The 12,916-nt window shown below is 31.9% G+C and overlaps 1 protein-coding gene across 11 annotated transcripts in view; it reads left to right on the top strand.

Annotated features, from left to right (window-relative positions):
• LOC148167833 (uncharacterized) overlaps positions 1-12,916 on the top strand; it is a 291,253-nt gene that overhangs the window by 156,772 nt on the left and 121,565 nt on the right. For 2 of the 11 annotated variants that reach the window (XM_088046393.1, XM_088046394.1), the window contains exon 2: positions 6,599-6,625. The exons of the other annotated variants lie outside the window; for them this stretch is intronic. The gene's annotated coding sequence lies outside the window, so the exon portion shown is untranslated. The remainder of the gene's footprint in view (positions 1-6,598; positions 6,626-12,916) is intronic. 11 annotated transcript variants of the gene reach the window in all.

Below are 12,916 nucleotides of genomic sequence, written 5' to 3'. Positions count from 1 at the left end.
ATTTAAAAATTATACAGCAAAAGGTACTAATTTTGGAAAATTAAATTTTTTGATTGAACCGAAATCTGAAAGAATTGTCTAATAAGGGCTGCATCTCTAACAATTTTAATGCCAAAGCAATCAAATTTGGCAAAATTACTACTTTGAACTTAATTACTAATTAGTAATTAAATCTGAAATTGCCTTGCTAAATTTCATTGTTTTGTCATTAAAATAGACCCATATATTTTTTTCAAAAGTTTTTGGTTCTTTTTAAAAATAAAAAATTCCAAAATTTGACTTTCTTGGTTTATGCAATTTGCAATTTGCACAGTTAATAAATAAGTCTAAATTAGTAACTTCCTCAAATTTTATTGTTTGGCATTAAAACTGACCGAGATAAAAACCCTAATAAATAATTTTTACAGTTTTTGGTCCATTCAAAAAAATTATGAAAAAATTTCAAATTCAGTATCTTTTGCTGCATAACTTTAAAGTTTCGTATGGTTAGTAACTAAGTCCAAATTAGTAACTTTGTCAAATTTGATTGCTTTGGCATTAAAATTGTTGGAGCTACAAGCATTAACATATTTTTTCAAAAATTTCTAGTTCCATCATCAATTTAAAAAATTTCGAAATGTGCTTCTTTTGATCGATAATTTTGTAATTTGGCACAATTAATAAATAAGTCTAGATTAAAAACCTCCCAAAATTTTATTGCTAGAATCGGAAAACGACGAAGGAATACCGTCAAAGAGACAGAAATTATTGAACTAAAAAATATTCGGAAGAACATTTATATAGTATGAGATTTTTTTTATGACAAAAATATAATAAAACCAGCTTTTTTACTGAAAAAAAAATTATAACATCCTCATTTTTTAGATAAAATTCCCTTTAAATCCTATCTTGAATATTTTTAACAACCATTTTCCCATGTTTTATTTTGCAATCTTAATGTTTGATGGATTGAAAATTTTTTTGTTTATCAATGTAACATAGAATCATACGCTAAATAAGTAATTACAGTGTTAATATTAATAAATAGCTCAAAATTGTACATAATAATAGAAAAATAATTTTTCGATTCGAGTTTTTTTCGTTTTTTAAATTTTTTGAAAATATTTTCCGTAGTGACGTATATTTTTTATTACACTATCAGAAAGTAGACATTTCAACGAATAAAAAGCGCACTAACTTTTAACTAACGAAAAAATGAATTTTTCAAATCCAAAAAATTCTTGTGTATTTGGTATATACAAAGGTAACTTCTCACCAAATTTGATAAAAAAAAAAAAATTGTAAAAGATAAAAATAAAAAACCAAAAACGTGGTTTTTTGAGTTTTTCATGTGAATTTTGAGGTTATGAGAAAAAAGTGTAAATACAAAAGTTGTATATCTTTTTATTACCTACAACTTTGCCATTTAACTTTTTTCCATAAGACTTGTAGTTTTGCCGGAAATCGAGATAAACCTATTTTAACCCTTAAAAACCCACCCTCTCCCACTTCCCGATCTCGAATCGACCGTAATTTATTTTTCCTTTCATTTCTGTAATATTCTCAACATTTTCCAATAGGTTTCATTCCACTACGATTTTTTTGGTTTCAAAAATTATCGACCCTGGTCTATTTATAGTGTAGGACGATGCGTTATTAAACCTTCGACTTTGATTTAACGTTATAACAATAAAAGGTAATATAACATCGGCGTTGTAATTTAATTCCGCACGGCCCAATAAAGCAACTGCCGAGCTACTTTGTTTTAATAGTACCTTGCCGTAAGCAAGCTCTGGCCGCATTCATTCCTCGCAAACAACAGAAGGAGCTGTGATGTGGTCTGTGGTGAGCTTCATAACCCGCCCTTCAGCCTGTCTGTCATTTGCCGACAACGCCAAAACCTTCCACCGCCAACCTTACCAACTGCCGCTTGACGAAGTAAAACAAGAACCGCGATGATACTCCTTCTTTTGCAGAATACATATTTGTTTAAACAACCGGAACCTCGGCGACTGTTTGTTCGAGGCTTGTTCTGTATTTCTTGGATTAGGCGGCGACTTGGAAGGATTGTGTGACTTGTAGAGTTGGGTTTTAACAGTGTTCTTGTTTTTTATAAAATAAGCGGAAATTTTGGATAGAAAATCCTTATGTTAAATTGTACTCTTTATATCATTGCTCTTTCGTTTTCTTAATCAGAAAGAACGTAGCTTGATGCTTTTTGAAATTTCAGGAGTACAAAGTTTTATCTGCTAAGTCAAGTTAGGGATATAAAAGTTATTCAGATTCGAGTTTTAAGTGTTTGAGTTTACTACAATTTACTACGATTTTTGAGTTTTATTTGGAAACACCCGCTAATTTAAATTTTTCTCAATTGGGCTTGCAAACTAACGAGTGTTCAAAAACGATTATATTTAGGGTTGGCTATGGAATTGACACTTAACTTTTTTAATTACTGCGTAAGTTGTGTGCGATTGGTTGCTTATCTAATTTGACGCCACACTTGACATTTTGATAACGGTTTTGTCAATTTGTTGTTAATTTCGTCTTTTGCTTTGTTCCTGTGATAAAAAACAGTTCTTTTAGAACTAAATTGTACGTTTTGATGTTCATTACTGTGTTACCACAATGGGTTTATCTGAAGAACATAAGATATTCATGGTTTGTCTTATTATCGAAACGCAAGAAAAGTCGATGGAAATTGGCAATATTCATTTGAATTATGTGTGGAAGAGTTTCGAGAAAAATTTCCCGAGTTTGCTTTTGACTACCCACAGTTTCGACAAACTCTGAACATTTGTTTACGTAATTTTGAAGAAACTGGCTCTGTGGGAAAGAAATCTGGAAGTGCATGATTAATCCGGCACTGGACGAAAAGGTTTTTTAATTCAGTAATCTGCGTTAATAAGCAAATTTGCAATAAAAGTGTTTTTCTAACCTAACATTATTTGCTGTCAACTGAATGAAATGTCATTTTCAACATCTGCCAATTTTGACACTGTAAAATAGGCGTAAACAAGTTAATTTTCACCCCCAACCCTAAATATAATCGTTTTTGAACACCCGTTAGCTAGAGGTGGCGCTGTGAATCAACAATATGTCGGCCCATTGAAGGATGCAATTTTGTATTCCGGACGTTTACAACACAAAAAATCAACAAATAAACCCGCTTTTAACACCACAGAACTCTCCTCACGTGAAAAAACACACTTTAACAGCCGAAAACGCGAAATTTTAACACGTGTTTATCCTTCAACGGACAGTTCAGATTTTTTCCGCTGCACGTCGCGTCGATCTCTCGGTTTGCCCATATTTCTACTCTGATAAAAATCTGTTTTTATTTTAAATCTAATGCAAATTGTTTTTTTAGCCTATTGAACTTTTTAATGGACTTTTCAGTCGTATTCAGAGCAATGGTACTTTTCAGTTGCACTCATAATGCGGTAAAAATAGTCAGATTGCACTAGCCGTTCAGGAGTAATGAGATGAAAGCAACCTTTACCATAATAAATATTGGCTACCAAAGTACTATTTTATTTATACAGGTTATTTTAGTTATCAAAATGATATTTCTACCTTTAAAATCAAATTAAAATACAATTTTGACACTAACCCCATCTATAAGAAGATGACGAAAATTGCAGTGTCAGATTGACACTTCTCATGAATTTCAAAAAACGCAATTATTTTATTAAATTAATGTTTTTCGGCCAAAAAACGTTATACAAATCTCGTACTGTAACGATTTTATAGCTCTCTAGCAAAATGGCACCTTCGCTAAAACTATCGAGCTGTAAAATACTAGTTACAGTGACTCGAATGTAAATAGCTATTTTAATTTGCGACAAAAAACGCTGTTTTATTAAGTAAGTTTTGAAAATCATGACCAGTTTGCAAACTACTCTTCATTTATTTTGAATACCGCATTTCAAGGTCATAATTTGTGAAAATTGTGGAGCTCTTCCCTCAAATTTGAGAAGATTTATCCATTGAATTGAACATAAACGAGTACTGGAACACCCAAAGACCTGTTCGTGATTGTTTTCAATACATAAATCCTCTTAAATTTGTCGTAGAGCTCCACAACTGTCACAAGTTATGACCTTGAAATGCGGTATTCAAAATAAATGAGTACGTTTACATCAAATTGTCACAAGTCACTTCACCCAATTGAGGATTTTTAACGTATTTATATTGGAAACAAAAATTAAATTAGCAATTGGTTCCACTTTTAAATTAAAATTTGCAATCTGTATTCCCTGGTCTCTGAGTCGTGAGTCATAAATACAGGATGTCCCATAACTCATGACCCATAGAGCAAGGAAGGATGCCGATCTTGAACGTCAATTTGAAAGAAAAATTCTCAAATTTTTACGAATTTTTTCTTTCAAATTGACGTTCAACAATGTGATTGTGTCAAACCGCCTTAAGCATAAAATTTATTTTTGGTCAAATCAAGAAAAAACGCGTTGTTTAATTATTTGATTTTTTTTCATCATATGGTATATTTAAAAAAAATACAACAGACGAACGCTATTAAACGAAATGAATTAAAATACTTAAGATAGCCACCAGCTTGATGAACAGAATCCCAATACTTTTGAAAAATGAATTTATGTTTCGCAATTTTGAAATAGATATTTACATAACAAGTCCGAAAAGTAACCAATTTCGCACGAGTGTGAAAGTAGATGCACGAGGCGCCAGCCGAGTGCTGATACTACACGAGTGCAAAAATAAAACTTTTCGACGAGTTATGTACACTATTTTTCCTACTATCTTCTGTCATCAGGAAGAAACCATAAGTCTTGACAATAGTTTATTTCTTATCTATTCTAATTGTCATTTTTCTACGACCGCATATAAAAGTGACGTATTTCACATAGTCAGATGGTTGATGTTTTCGTACATTTATTTACGAAAGTAAAAGTCACTAGTGTGATATGAATATATTCGCACAGACCTGTCAAAATTGACTTGTGAGAAACGATCTAACCAATTCATTTTTACCATTATGAATGTTGTTTTACAGTGAATCGTCTAGATATTTGAGACAAAAATTCAAGAGTTATATACAGTATGTCCCCGGATTGAGTTCACAAGAGGAAAAAAAAAATGACAAAAGAATAATATTTTTTGCTTAATTTAAAATAAATAAATTTTTAATTAAAACTAAAAATCGAAAAAAACAAAAAATAACGAAGAACATTTTTATTTTTAATTTTGCAAAAAATGTCAAAGGAATGAAATTTGTTCCTTAACTCAAACCAATTTCCACTATTTGATTGACCCATTACCTGTTTTAGCACATAGTTCAATTGTAACTCGTAATTCTTTTAGACTGCTTCGAATTTTCTCAATTGATGGATGCAATTGCATTTTTTTTCCAATTTTTTAATATTTACAAATTATTGGGTAAATTTTTCTTGAATCTTTAACGCACTATTTGATATTGTGAATCCACAGCTTGCTATTATTTAAATACGATTACAAAATTTAATAAATAAAAATAATGAAAAAGTTCAAACTAATAATTTTGAAATTTTAATTGCAGATTTATCTGTTTGTAATTTTTTTGTAAAATGGAAAATAAACTTTTTTTTTTCCTCTTGTGAATTCAATCCGGGGACATACTGTACAAGCATTTTCAATCTCGCGCGAGTTCTCTCATTTTTTCTAAATTAGAATTCTGTGAAAAATTGCAAAAGCCAAAACTCACCAGATTCTCGCGCGAGAAACTTGCAGAATTTCTCGCAAACAGTGAAAACACGTAAGCAAGAACTCGCGCGAGAACTCACGCAAGTTTCTCGCAAGTCTATTTTCGCCTTAACCATGTAGACAAAAAATGACGAGAATATAGAAATTACACTAAAAATATAAAGAATGTTTCTTTAAAAAATATGGAAATTTTGATTATGAAGAGTAAAATAGTCTGTTCTTTACATTTATGCATTAAAATCATTTCTGGTAAAAATAAGAAAAAAAACACAGTTTTGTTATCAAACGTGAATCAAGTTTTATCTTCATATCTTGAAATCTACTGTTGTTTTAAATATCACTTTTAAGGAGAACCTGAAAATAGAGAGTTAATGTAAAGAACCTCTAGACAATATAGTATTCTTGTGGATAGTTTAATAAAATTTGGTACATTTGAGTGAAAAATGAAGCAATAAGAGTAACAATTCCGCACACATCGTGCAGAAACTAGCAGTAATTTGTGCCCCCTTACACGTCCGTCCATGCGGTGACGGCTCGTAAATTAGCTCCTCGACTGCAATAAACATTCTTGGCATAAATTACCTGCATTTTCGGATTAATTACACACTTCACTAGGAAGATCGCGTTCTTGGCTACGCACAGCTACCTACTTCCAAGAATGAGGGAGAGAAGCGTCCCGTCCCTCCATTTTCTACGACCATAATTAAATCGCTGATTCTTTGATTATTCCAGCGACGGATGCGTCTAATTTATTTATTTTTTTGAGGATTTTCCCAATTATTGTAATTAGACTACCAACGGAAAGATTTCGTTACGAGCAGAGAGTTTAATTTGAAGAAAAGATAAATATTTATAATGGTATAACTTTGGAACGTCTAGAGATGACAGATCTTTTTTGTTGCAGGTGAGCTTTCTGTCTTCCCGCCACTTGGTGAGTCCAACATTTTTCATTGATCACTCTGTATATCATCAGCGGCATGCGTGACAGTGTGACCAGCAAGCACAAGCTGTCACAGCACCCCCGGTAATTACAAGGCTCAGTTACATTCATTATCCAGAAATTGCTTATGCCTCGCAATACCTTCGACTTTACCACATCCACCTTTGAACGGTTATACGTCACACCTCTTCGTCTCTCACGCGACGCCGTCGTCCCGAAAAACTGCACACTTCCCGTGTGGTTGGTACCACTGCAATAATTCCCGAGTTTGCTTTTCCCGCTCGTATAACCGATGATGGGTTTGGTTTTAATGGAATATGCTTGGCTCGTTAAATTGTAGTGTATTATGAAAAAGGACGGAGTCGGAACGGTGTAATTTGGGCGGTTAATGAGTGAATTTGTGATGTAATCTGGCATCGTCGGTGGCTCGTTTAAAGGGAAACGTAATGTCTATTAAGCTGTAAAAATTACGGAATAAAAGCCGGAGGTTTTACTGATTTGACATGGGGAATTGACATCTGTTGCACCAGGAAGAAATGTGGAGGGAATTTTTTGCTTCGGGCGGACCGTTCGTGCATCTTTAGTATAAATAGTTAGTTTCCTACAATACAGTAGAACCTCGATTATCCGAGTGCGGATTATCCGTGCAAGGATATTTGTTCGATTATCCGTGCATTACAGAAAACCCACAAATCGAAGACCAACTTCGTAATTTTGCTTCGAATGTTAGAAAACTTAAATTAGGAATTTCAGTAACGGTTGGTGTTGTTTAATGAGATTGAACTCAATGTAGAGAGCAAAAACAAAATTGAGTTAAAATTTTTCTTTTTGAATAGTAATGTTTGCATACTTGAAATATGTCATAAATAAAAAATATGCTTGAAATAAATTCTTTTGCAATTTTTAGAGAAGTGAAAACGACAGTTACTTATACGAGTCGCTTAATTTTCAAAGCAGTCGAGAAAACTTTTCTAGCGCTTAATAAAGGAAGATAAAATTAATAATAATATAATAATAAATATACAGGCTCCGGCAACACTTGTGTCCACCCCCAAAATCGTCTTTAATTTTAAAAATAAAATTTTGAAAATTTGCATACCCCCACAGTTGACAAAGCTCTAGAAGCTGACGCAAAAATTTGTTTTTTATCACTGATAGTTTTGGCGTCGCGACGCCTTAAATATGTAATTTTTAGGTAATTGAAAGGGTTTGTGATAGCAACCTCTAATTTAATTTTTTTTCAATATAAATGTGTAAAAAATATGTCAACTGTTATTTTAGATTCCATGCAAATTGACTTCAAAATTTGAGAAAAAAATGCTGTTTTATCAAGTTAGTTTCCAATTTCATTACGTCAAAACTGGGAACTACGTTTACACCCATCTGTCAACATCTTGTGTCACAAATGACATCTAGCCTTTGGTTCGTTTTAAATGGTAACAAAAGTCTTACTTGGTGAAACTGTCGCTTTGTCGATGTTAATTAACGATTTCTGGTGTCCATAAAGTGCAACATGTCCGTGTTAATCAAAATTAACCTTTTTAAAAGTGAATGAAGTAACTTGTGAAATTTTGGTGTAAACGTAGTTTCCCGCTGCACTGTCATAATTTTGAAAACTAACTTGATAAAACAACGTTTCTTTGGCAAATTTTAAACACAATTTGCATTAGATTTAAAATAAAAACTCAGATATTTGTATCACAGTTATGTTGGAAAAAAAAAAAAAAACTCAAAATTCGCTAAAAATTATACTTATTTATACTATAAAATTATACCAAACCGTGACAAAAAACAAATTTTTGCGTCAGCTTCTAAAGCTTTGTCAACTATGAGCGTATACAAATTTCCAAAATTTTCATTTTAAAATTAAAGGCGATTTTGAGGGTGCACACAAGTGTTGCCGAACCCTGTATATATGTATAATAATAATAATATATTATATTATATTATAATATATTATATTATATTATATTATTATAATAATAATATATACAGGGTATCCCAGAACTCACGCCTAGCCGAAAAAGGGCGGATGCCGACAGCAATCAGGATGCCAAAAATGCAATTTGTTTTATCCTGATGTGCATCAAAATTGAGAAATTGCTTAACGAAAATGACCAATCCCAGAAGCGAAAGCACACATAATATTAATATTGCTAGGTTTCATAATTTAATCTTAAACAGGATAAATTGATTTGGGCTACTACATTTTTTTAACTGACGTCTAATGTTAATTTGACAAATGAAAACCACATAATGGTAGTTCTAAAAAATAGTATTTTATACAACAAGTGGCTAAAATAGTGCTTTTTTTTACGCGTGGGCCATTTATATACACGAGCCGAAGGCGAGTGCTATAAAGCCCACAAGTAAAAAAAAGCATTATTTAGCCACGTTTATTTTTACGTTACTTCTACGTTATTTAAAATTCAAAGGAGAAAATTTAAACTGGTCTCTTAGCAACACGCGAGTGTATCCTCCAGACCATTCCCACGCGGCCTTGTGATTGGTCAACTTTGTCATGTCTTTTCTCTGTTTCTGTTGGAGTTGGAACTTTTTTTTCAGCAATTTACACATTCACAGCTTTTCTTGATATGCCCGGTTTTCGGCTAGGCATGAGTTCTGGGACACCCTGTATATAAATATATAGTAAGTTTTATAATAAGTTTTTTTCGGGTTTTCTTGAACCGTTTAAGAACTGGAAGGCTTTGAATGTGACCAATCAGAGAACAATTTGCATAAGGTTACAAAAATTTGAATCAGAGTTACTGAAGGAAATTTTTTGTTTAATGTCAAACTGACAGTTCTAATTTTTTATCAGTGGCGTACTTGTTCCATTTTTGTGGACATCCCAAATCAAGTTCGTCCAAACGAAAATGTGTTCGGTACAATAAAGGAAACATTGTTGCGTCGTTTACAATTATGTGTTCAACAAGATGGTGGCCATTTTGAACATCTAGTGTAGTGTTGCTTTATTGTCTGTTTTTTGAATAAAATTGCGTTATTGTTTTTCCCTTTTATTGACGCCACTGATTTAAAACTTCAAATGTGACGGGAAAGTGACAAATTATTCGTTTGGTCCGAAAGCTACTTGGATTTCTGTAAAATTGAAAAATTATTTGAAGCCATTCTATTGGTCAACTTTAAAGCCTTGTAGCTTTTTAACTAAAACGAAAAAAATTAAATTAATTGCGGATTCCGAGTCAGTTTGCCTTACTTAATTACCCATTAGTCTATGGCCGTAACGTTACCTAACACCCTGTATACGAGTCGCCCGACATCTGCATTCTATCCTAATTTTCAAAGCAATCGACAAAACTTTTCTAGCGCTTAATAAAGGAAGATAAAATTAATAATAATATAATAATAAATATATATAATAATAATATATACCGGGTGTTCCAGCGATTGCTGAACATAGGGAAATAACATGGGAAAATGAATTTTATTTTTTTCCTGCTCTCTCGAACCCCCAAATGAAATTCGGTCAATGGTGAATTATTCTTTGAATGATTCTCAATCAGACCGTAATTTTTTATTTCGATGCTTTTACGGCATTATTAAAAAAAAAAAACAAATTAAACACTGTTAATTTCAAACTTCCCGCTGAAATGTCGGTATAATTGAAATTTGATATTTGTCGTTGTGACAGCAGATCACCGTAAGTCAAAACTAACCTCACTTTTTAAAGATTTGGAGATTTCTTTTGGAGGATTAACTTTAGATGAAGAAGCTAATAGTCCAACGGAAGTGCTACATCAGTTTTACTGCAGTTTTGCACAACAAAATCGGTAGCATTGCATGCTACAACTGAAATGCATCTCATTTGTCAAGATGCTCTGTTAACGGATTATTTGCTTCACCAAGAGTCCAGATGCATTTTAGAAACGACAAAAAATTATGGCAGGGAATGTCGAATAGAAGAACACAGCTAAGCATTGGTGTTTTTGTTTTTATTAAGAGTTCAAAGGTTCAAAGTTCTCGCAACATTTTGTTAAATTTTAACCACATTTTTGCACAGACTGAAGTTACCTATGTTGGAAACCAACAATTTGGGCTTAGAACAAGAGTTTTGAAACGTTAGACATCGTTGTTAGTCCTCCAAAAGAAATCTCCAATTCTTTAAAAAGTGAGGTTAGTTTATAGTCACGGTGATCTGCTGTCACAATGACAAATATCAAATTTCAATTGTACCGACATTTCGGCGGAAAGTTTGAAATTAACCATTTTCAATTTGTTTTTTTTTAATAATGTTGTAAAAGCATCGAATTAAAAAAATTACGGTTTGATTAAGAATCATTCAAAGAATAATCCACTATTGACCGAATTTTATTTATGGGTTCCAGAGAGCAGGAAAAAAATAAAATTCATTTTCCCATGTTATTTCCCTATGTTCAGCAATCGCTGGAACACCCGGTACATATACTATATAAACCTTCGTAATTTGTAAGCTTTTATTTTATTTATTATTGAAAAATAAATGATAAAAGCTTATAAATTACGAATTTTAGAGGGAAGGATTTCTCATATTTCGGTTTCGCCTTGAAAATAAAAATTTCTAAAATTTGTGTCTATTGATCTACATTGTTGCAGAGTTAATAAACGATCGAAAACTAATAATGTCCTCAAATTTCTTAGATGTAACATTCCCAAAATTTCGAATTTTTAACAGACGCCTTTTTTAAACGCAACTCCAAATAATAAGCGACGAAGCACAAATTTCACGAAGCAACAAAATTGAAACATTTGATTTTCGAGGGACCGCAAGTGATTTTGATTTCTTGTTAGGAAGCAAGAAGGCGCCTGGGTCACACCCGGATTTTCAGCAAAATCATTTACATTCTTATTGAAATAATCAAGTTAATTCGCAAGAGAAAAGTACTCACTTCCTCAAATTTCACTAAAATTACGGCTTATCAATTTTCGTGAAGCATTTGGGTATTTTTTGCTTGGCATTAAAAATACAAATTTCTAAAACTTGTGTCATTTGATATAGAATGTTTTGCAATTTGGCAAAGTTAATAAACGATTGAAAACTAGCAATTTTCCCAAATTTCATAGCGGTAACACTAAAAGTTACAAAGTTACTAATTTTAGAAGAGAACTTCTCATATTTCGGATTTGCCTTGAAAATAAAAATTTCTAAAATTTGTATCTTTCGATTCACAAAGTTGCAATTTGGCAGAGTTAATAAACAATTTAAAACTAGTAATTTCTCCACATTTCATAACTAGCACTAAAATTACCAAAATAACGAATTTTCAGGAAGGATTTTTTCTATTTCAGCTTCGTTTTGAAAATAAAATTTCTAAAATTTGTGTCTTTCGATCTACAATTTTGCAAGTTGGCAGAGTTAATAACCGGTTAAAAACTAGTAATTTCCCCAAATTTCATAGCTATGGCACAAAAATTACCAAAGTTACGAATTTTTAGGGAGGATTTCTCATATTTCAGCTTCGCCTTGAAAATAAGAATTTCTAAAATTTGTGTCTTCAGATCTACAATTTTGTAAGTTGGCAAAGTTAATAAACGATTAAAAACTAGTAATTTCCCCAAATTTCATAGCTGTAGCACTAAAATTACCAAAATAACGAATTTTCAAGAAGGATTTTTTCTATTTCAGCTTCGTCTTGAAAATAAAATTTCTAAAATTTGTGTCTTTCGATCTACAATTTTGCAAGTTGGCAAAGTTAATAAACGATTAAAAACTAGTAATTTCCCCAAATTTCATAGCTATGGCACAAAAATTACCAAAGTTACGAATTTTTAGGGAGGATTTCTCATATTTCAGCTTCGCCTTGAAAATAAGAATTTCTAAAATTTGTGTCTTCAGATCTACAATTTTGCAAGTTGGCAAAGTTAATAAACGATTAAAAACTAGTAATTTCCCCAAATTTCATAGCTGTAGCACTAAAATTACCAAAATAACGAATTTTCAAGAAGTATTTTTTCTATTTCAGCTTCGTCTTGAAAATAAAATTTCTAAAATTTGTGTTTTTTGATCTACAATTTTGCAATTTGGCAGAGTTAATAAACGATTAAAAACTAGTAATTTCCCCCAATTTCATAGCTGTAGCACTAAAATTACCAAAGTTATGAATTTTTAGGGAGGATTTCTCATATTTCAGCTTCGCCTTGAAAATAAGAATTTCTAAAATTTGTGTTTTTCGATCTACAATTTTGCAAGTTGGCAAAGTTAATAAACGATTAAAAACTAGTAATTTCCCCAAATTTCATAGCTATGGCACAAAAATTACCAAAGTTACGAAATTTTAGGGAGGA

The sequence above is a fragment of the Gnatocerus cornutus genome, chromosome 9 (genome assembly GCF_029298725.1).
Source record: "Gnatocerus cornutus isolate USDA-ARS CGAHR chromosome 9, icGnaCorn1.1, whole genome shotgun sequence".
Classification (NCBI taxonomy): domain Eukaryota; kingdom Metazoa; phylum Arthropoda; class Insecta; order Coleoptera; family Tenebrionidae; genus Gnatocerus; species Gnatocerus cornutus.
The sequence above is the reverse complement of the archived record's forward strand: the minus strand, read 5'-3'. Positions and strand labels throughout refer to the sequence as shown.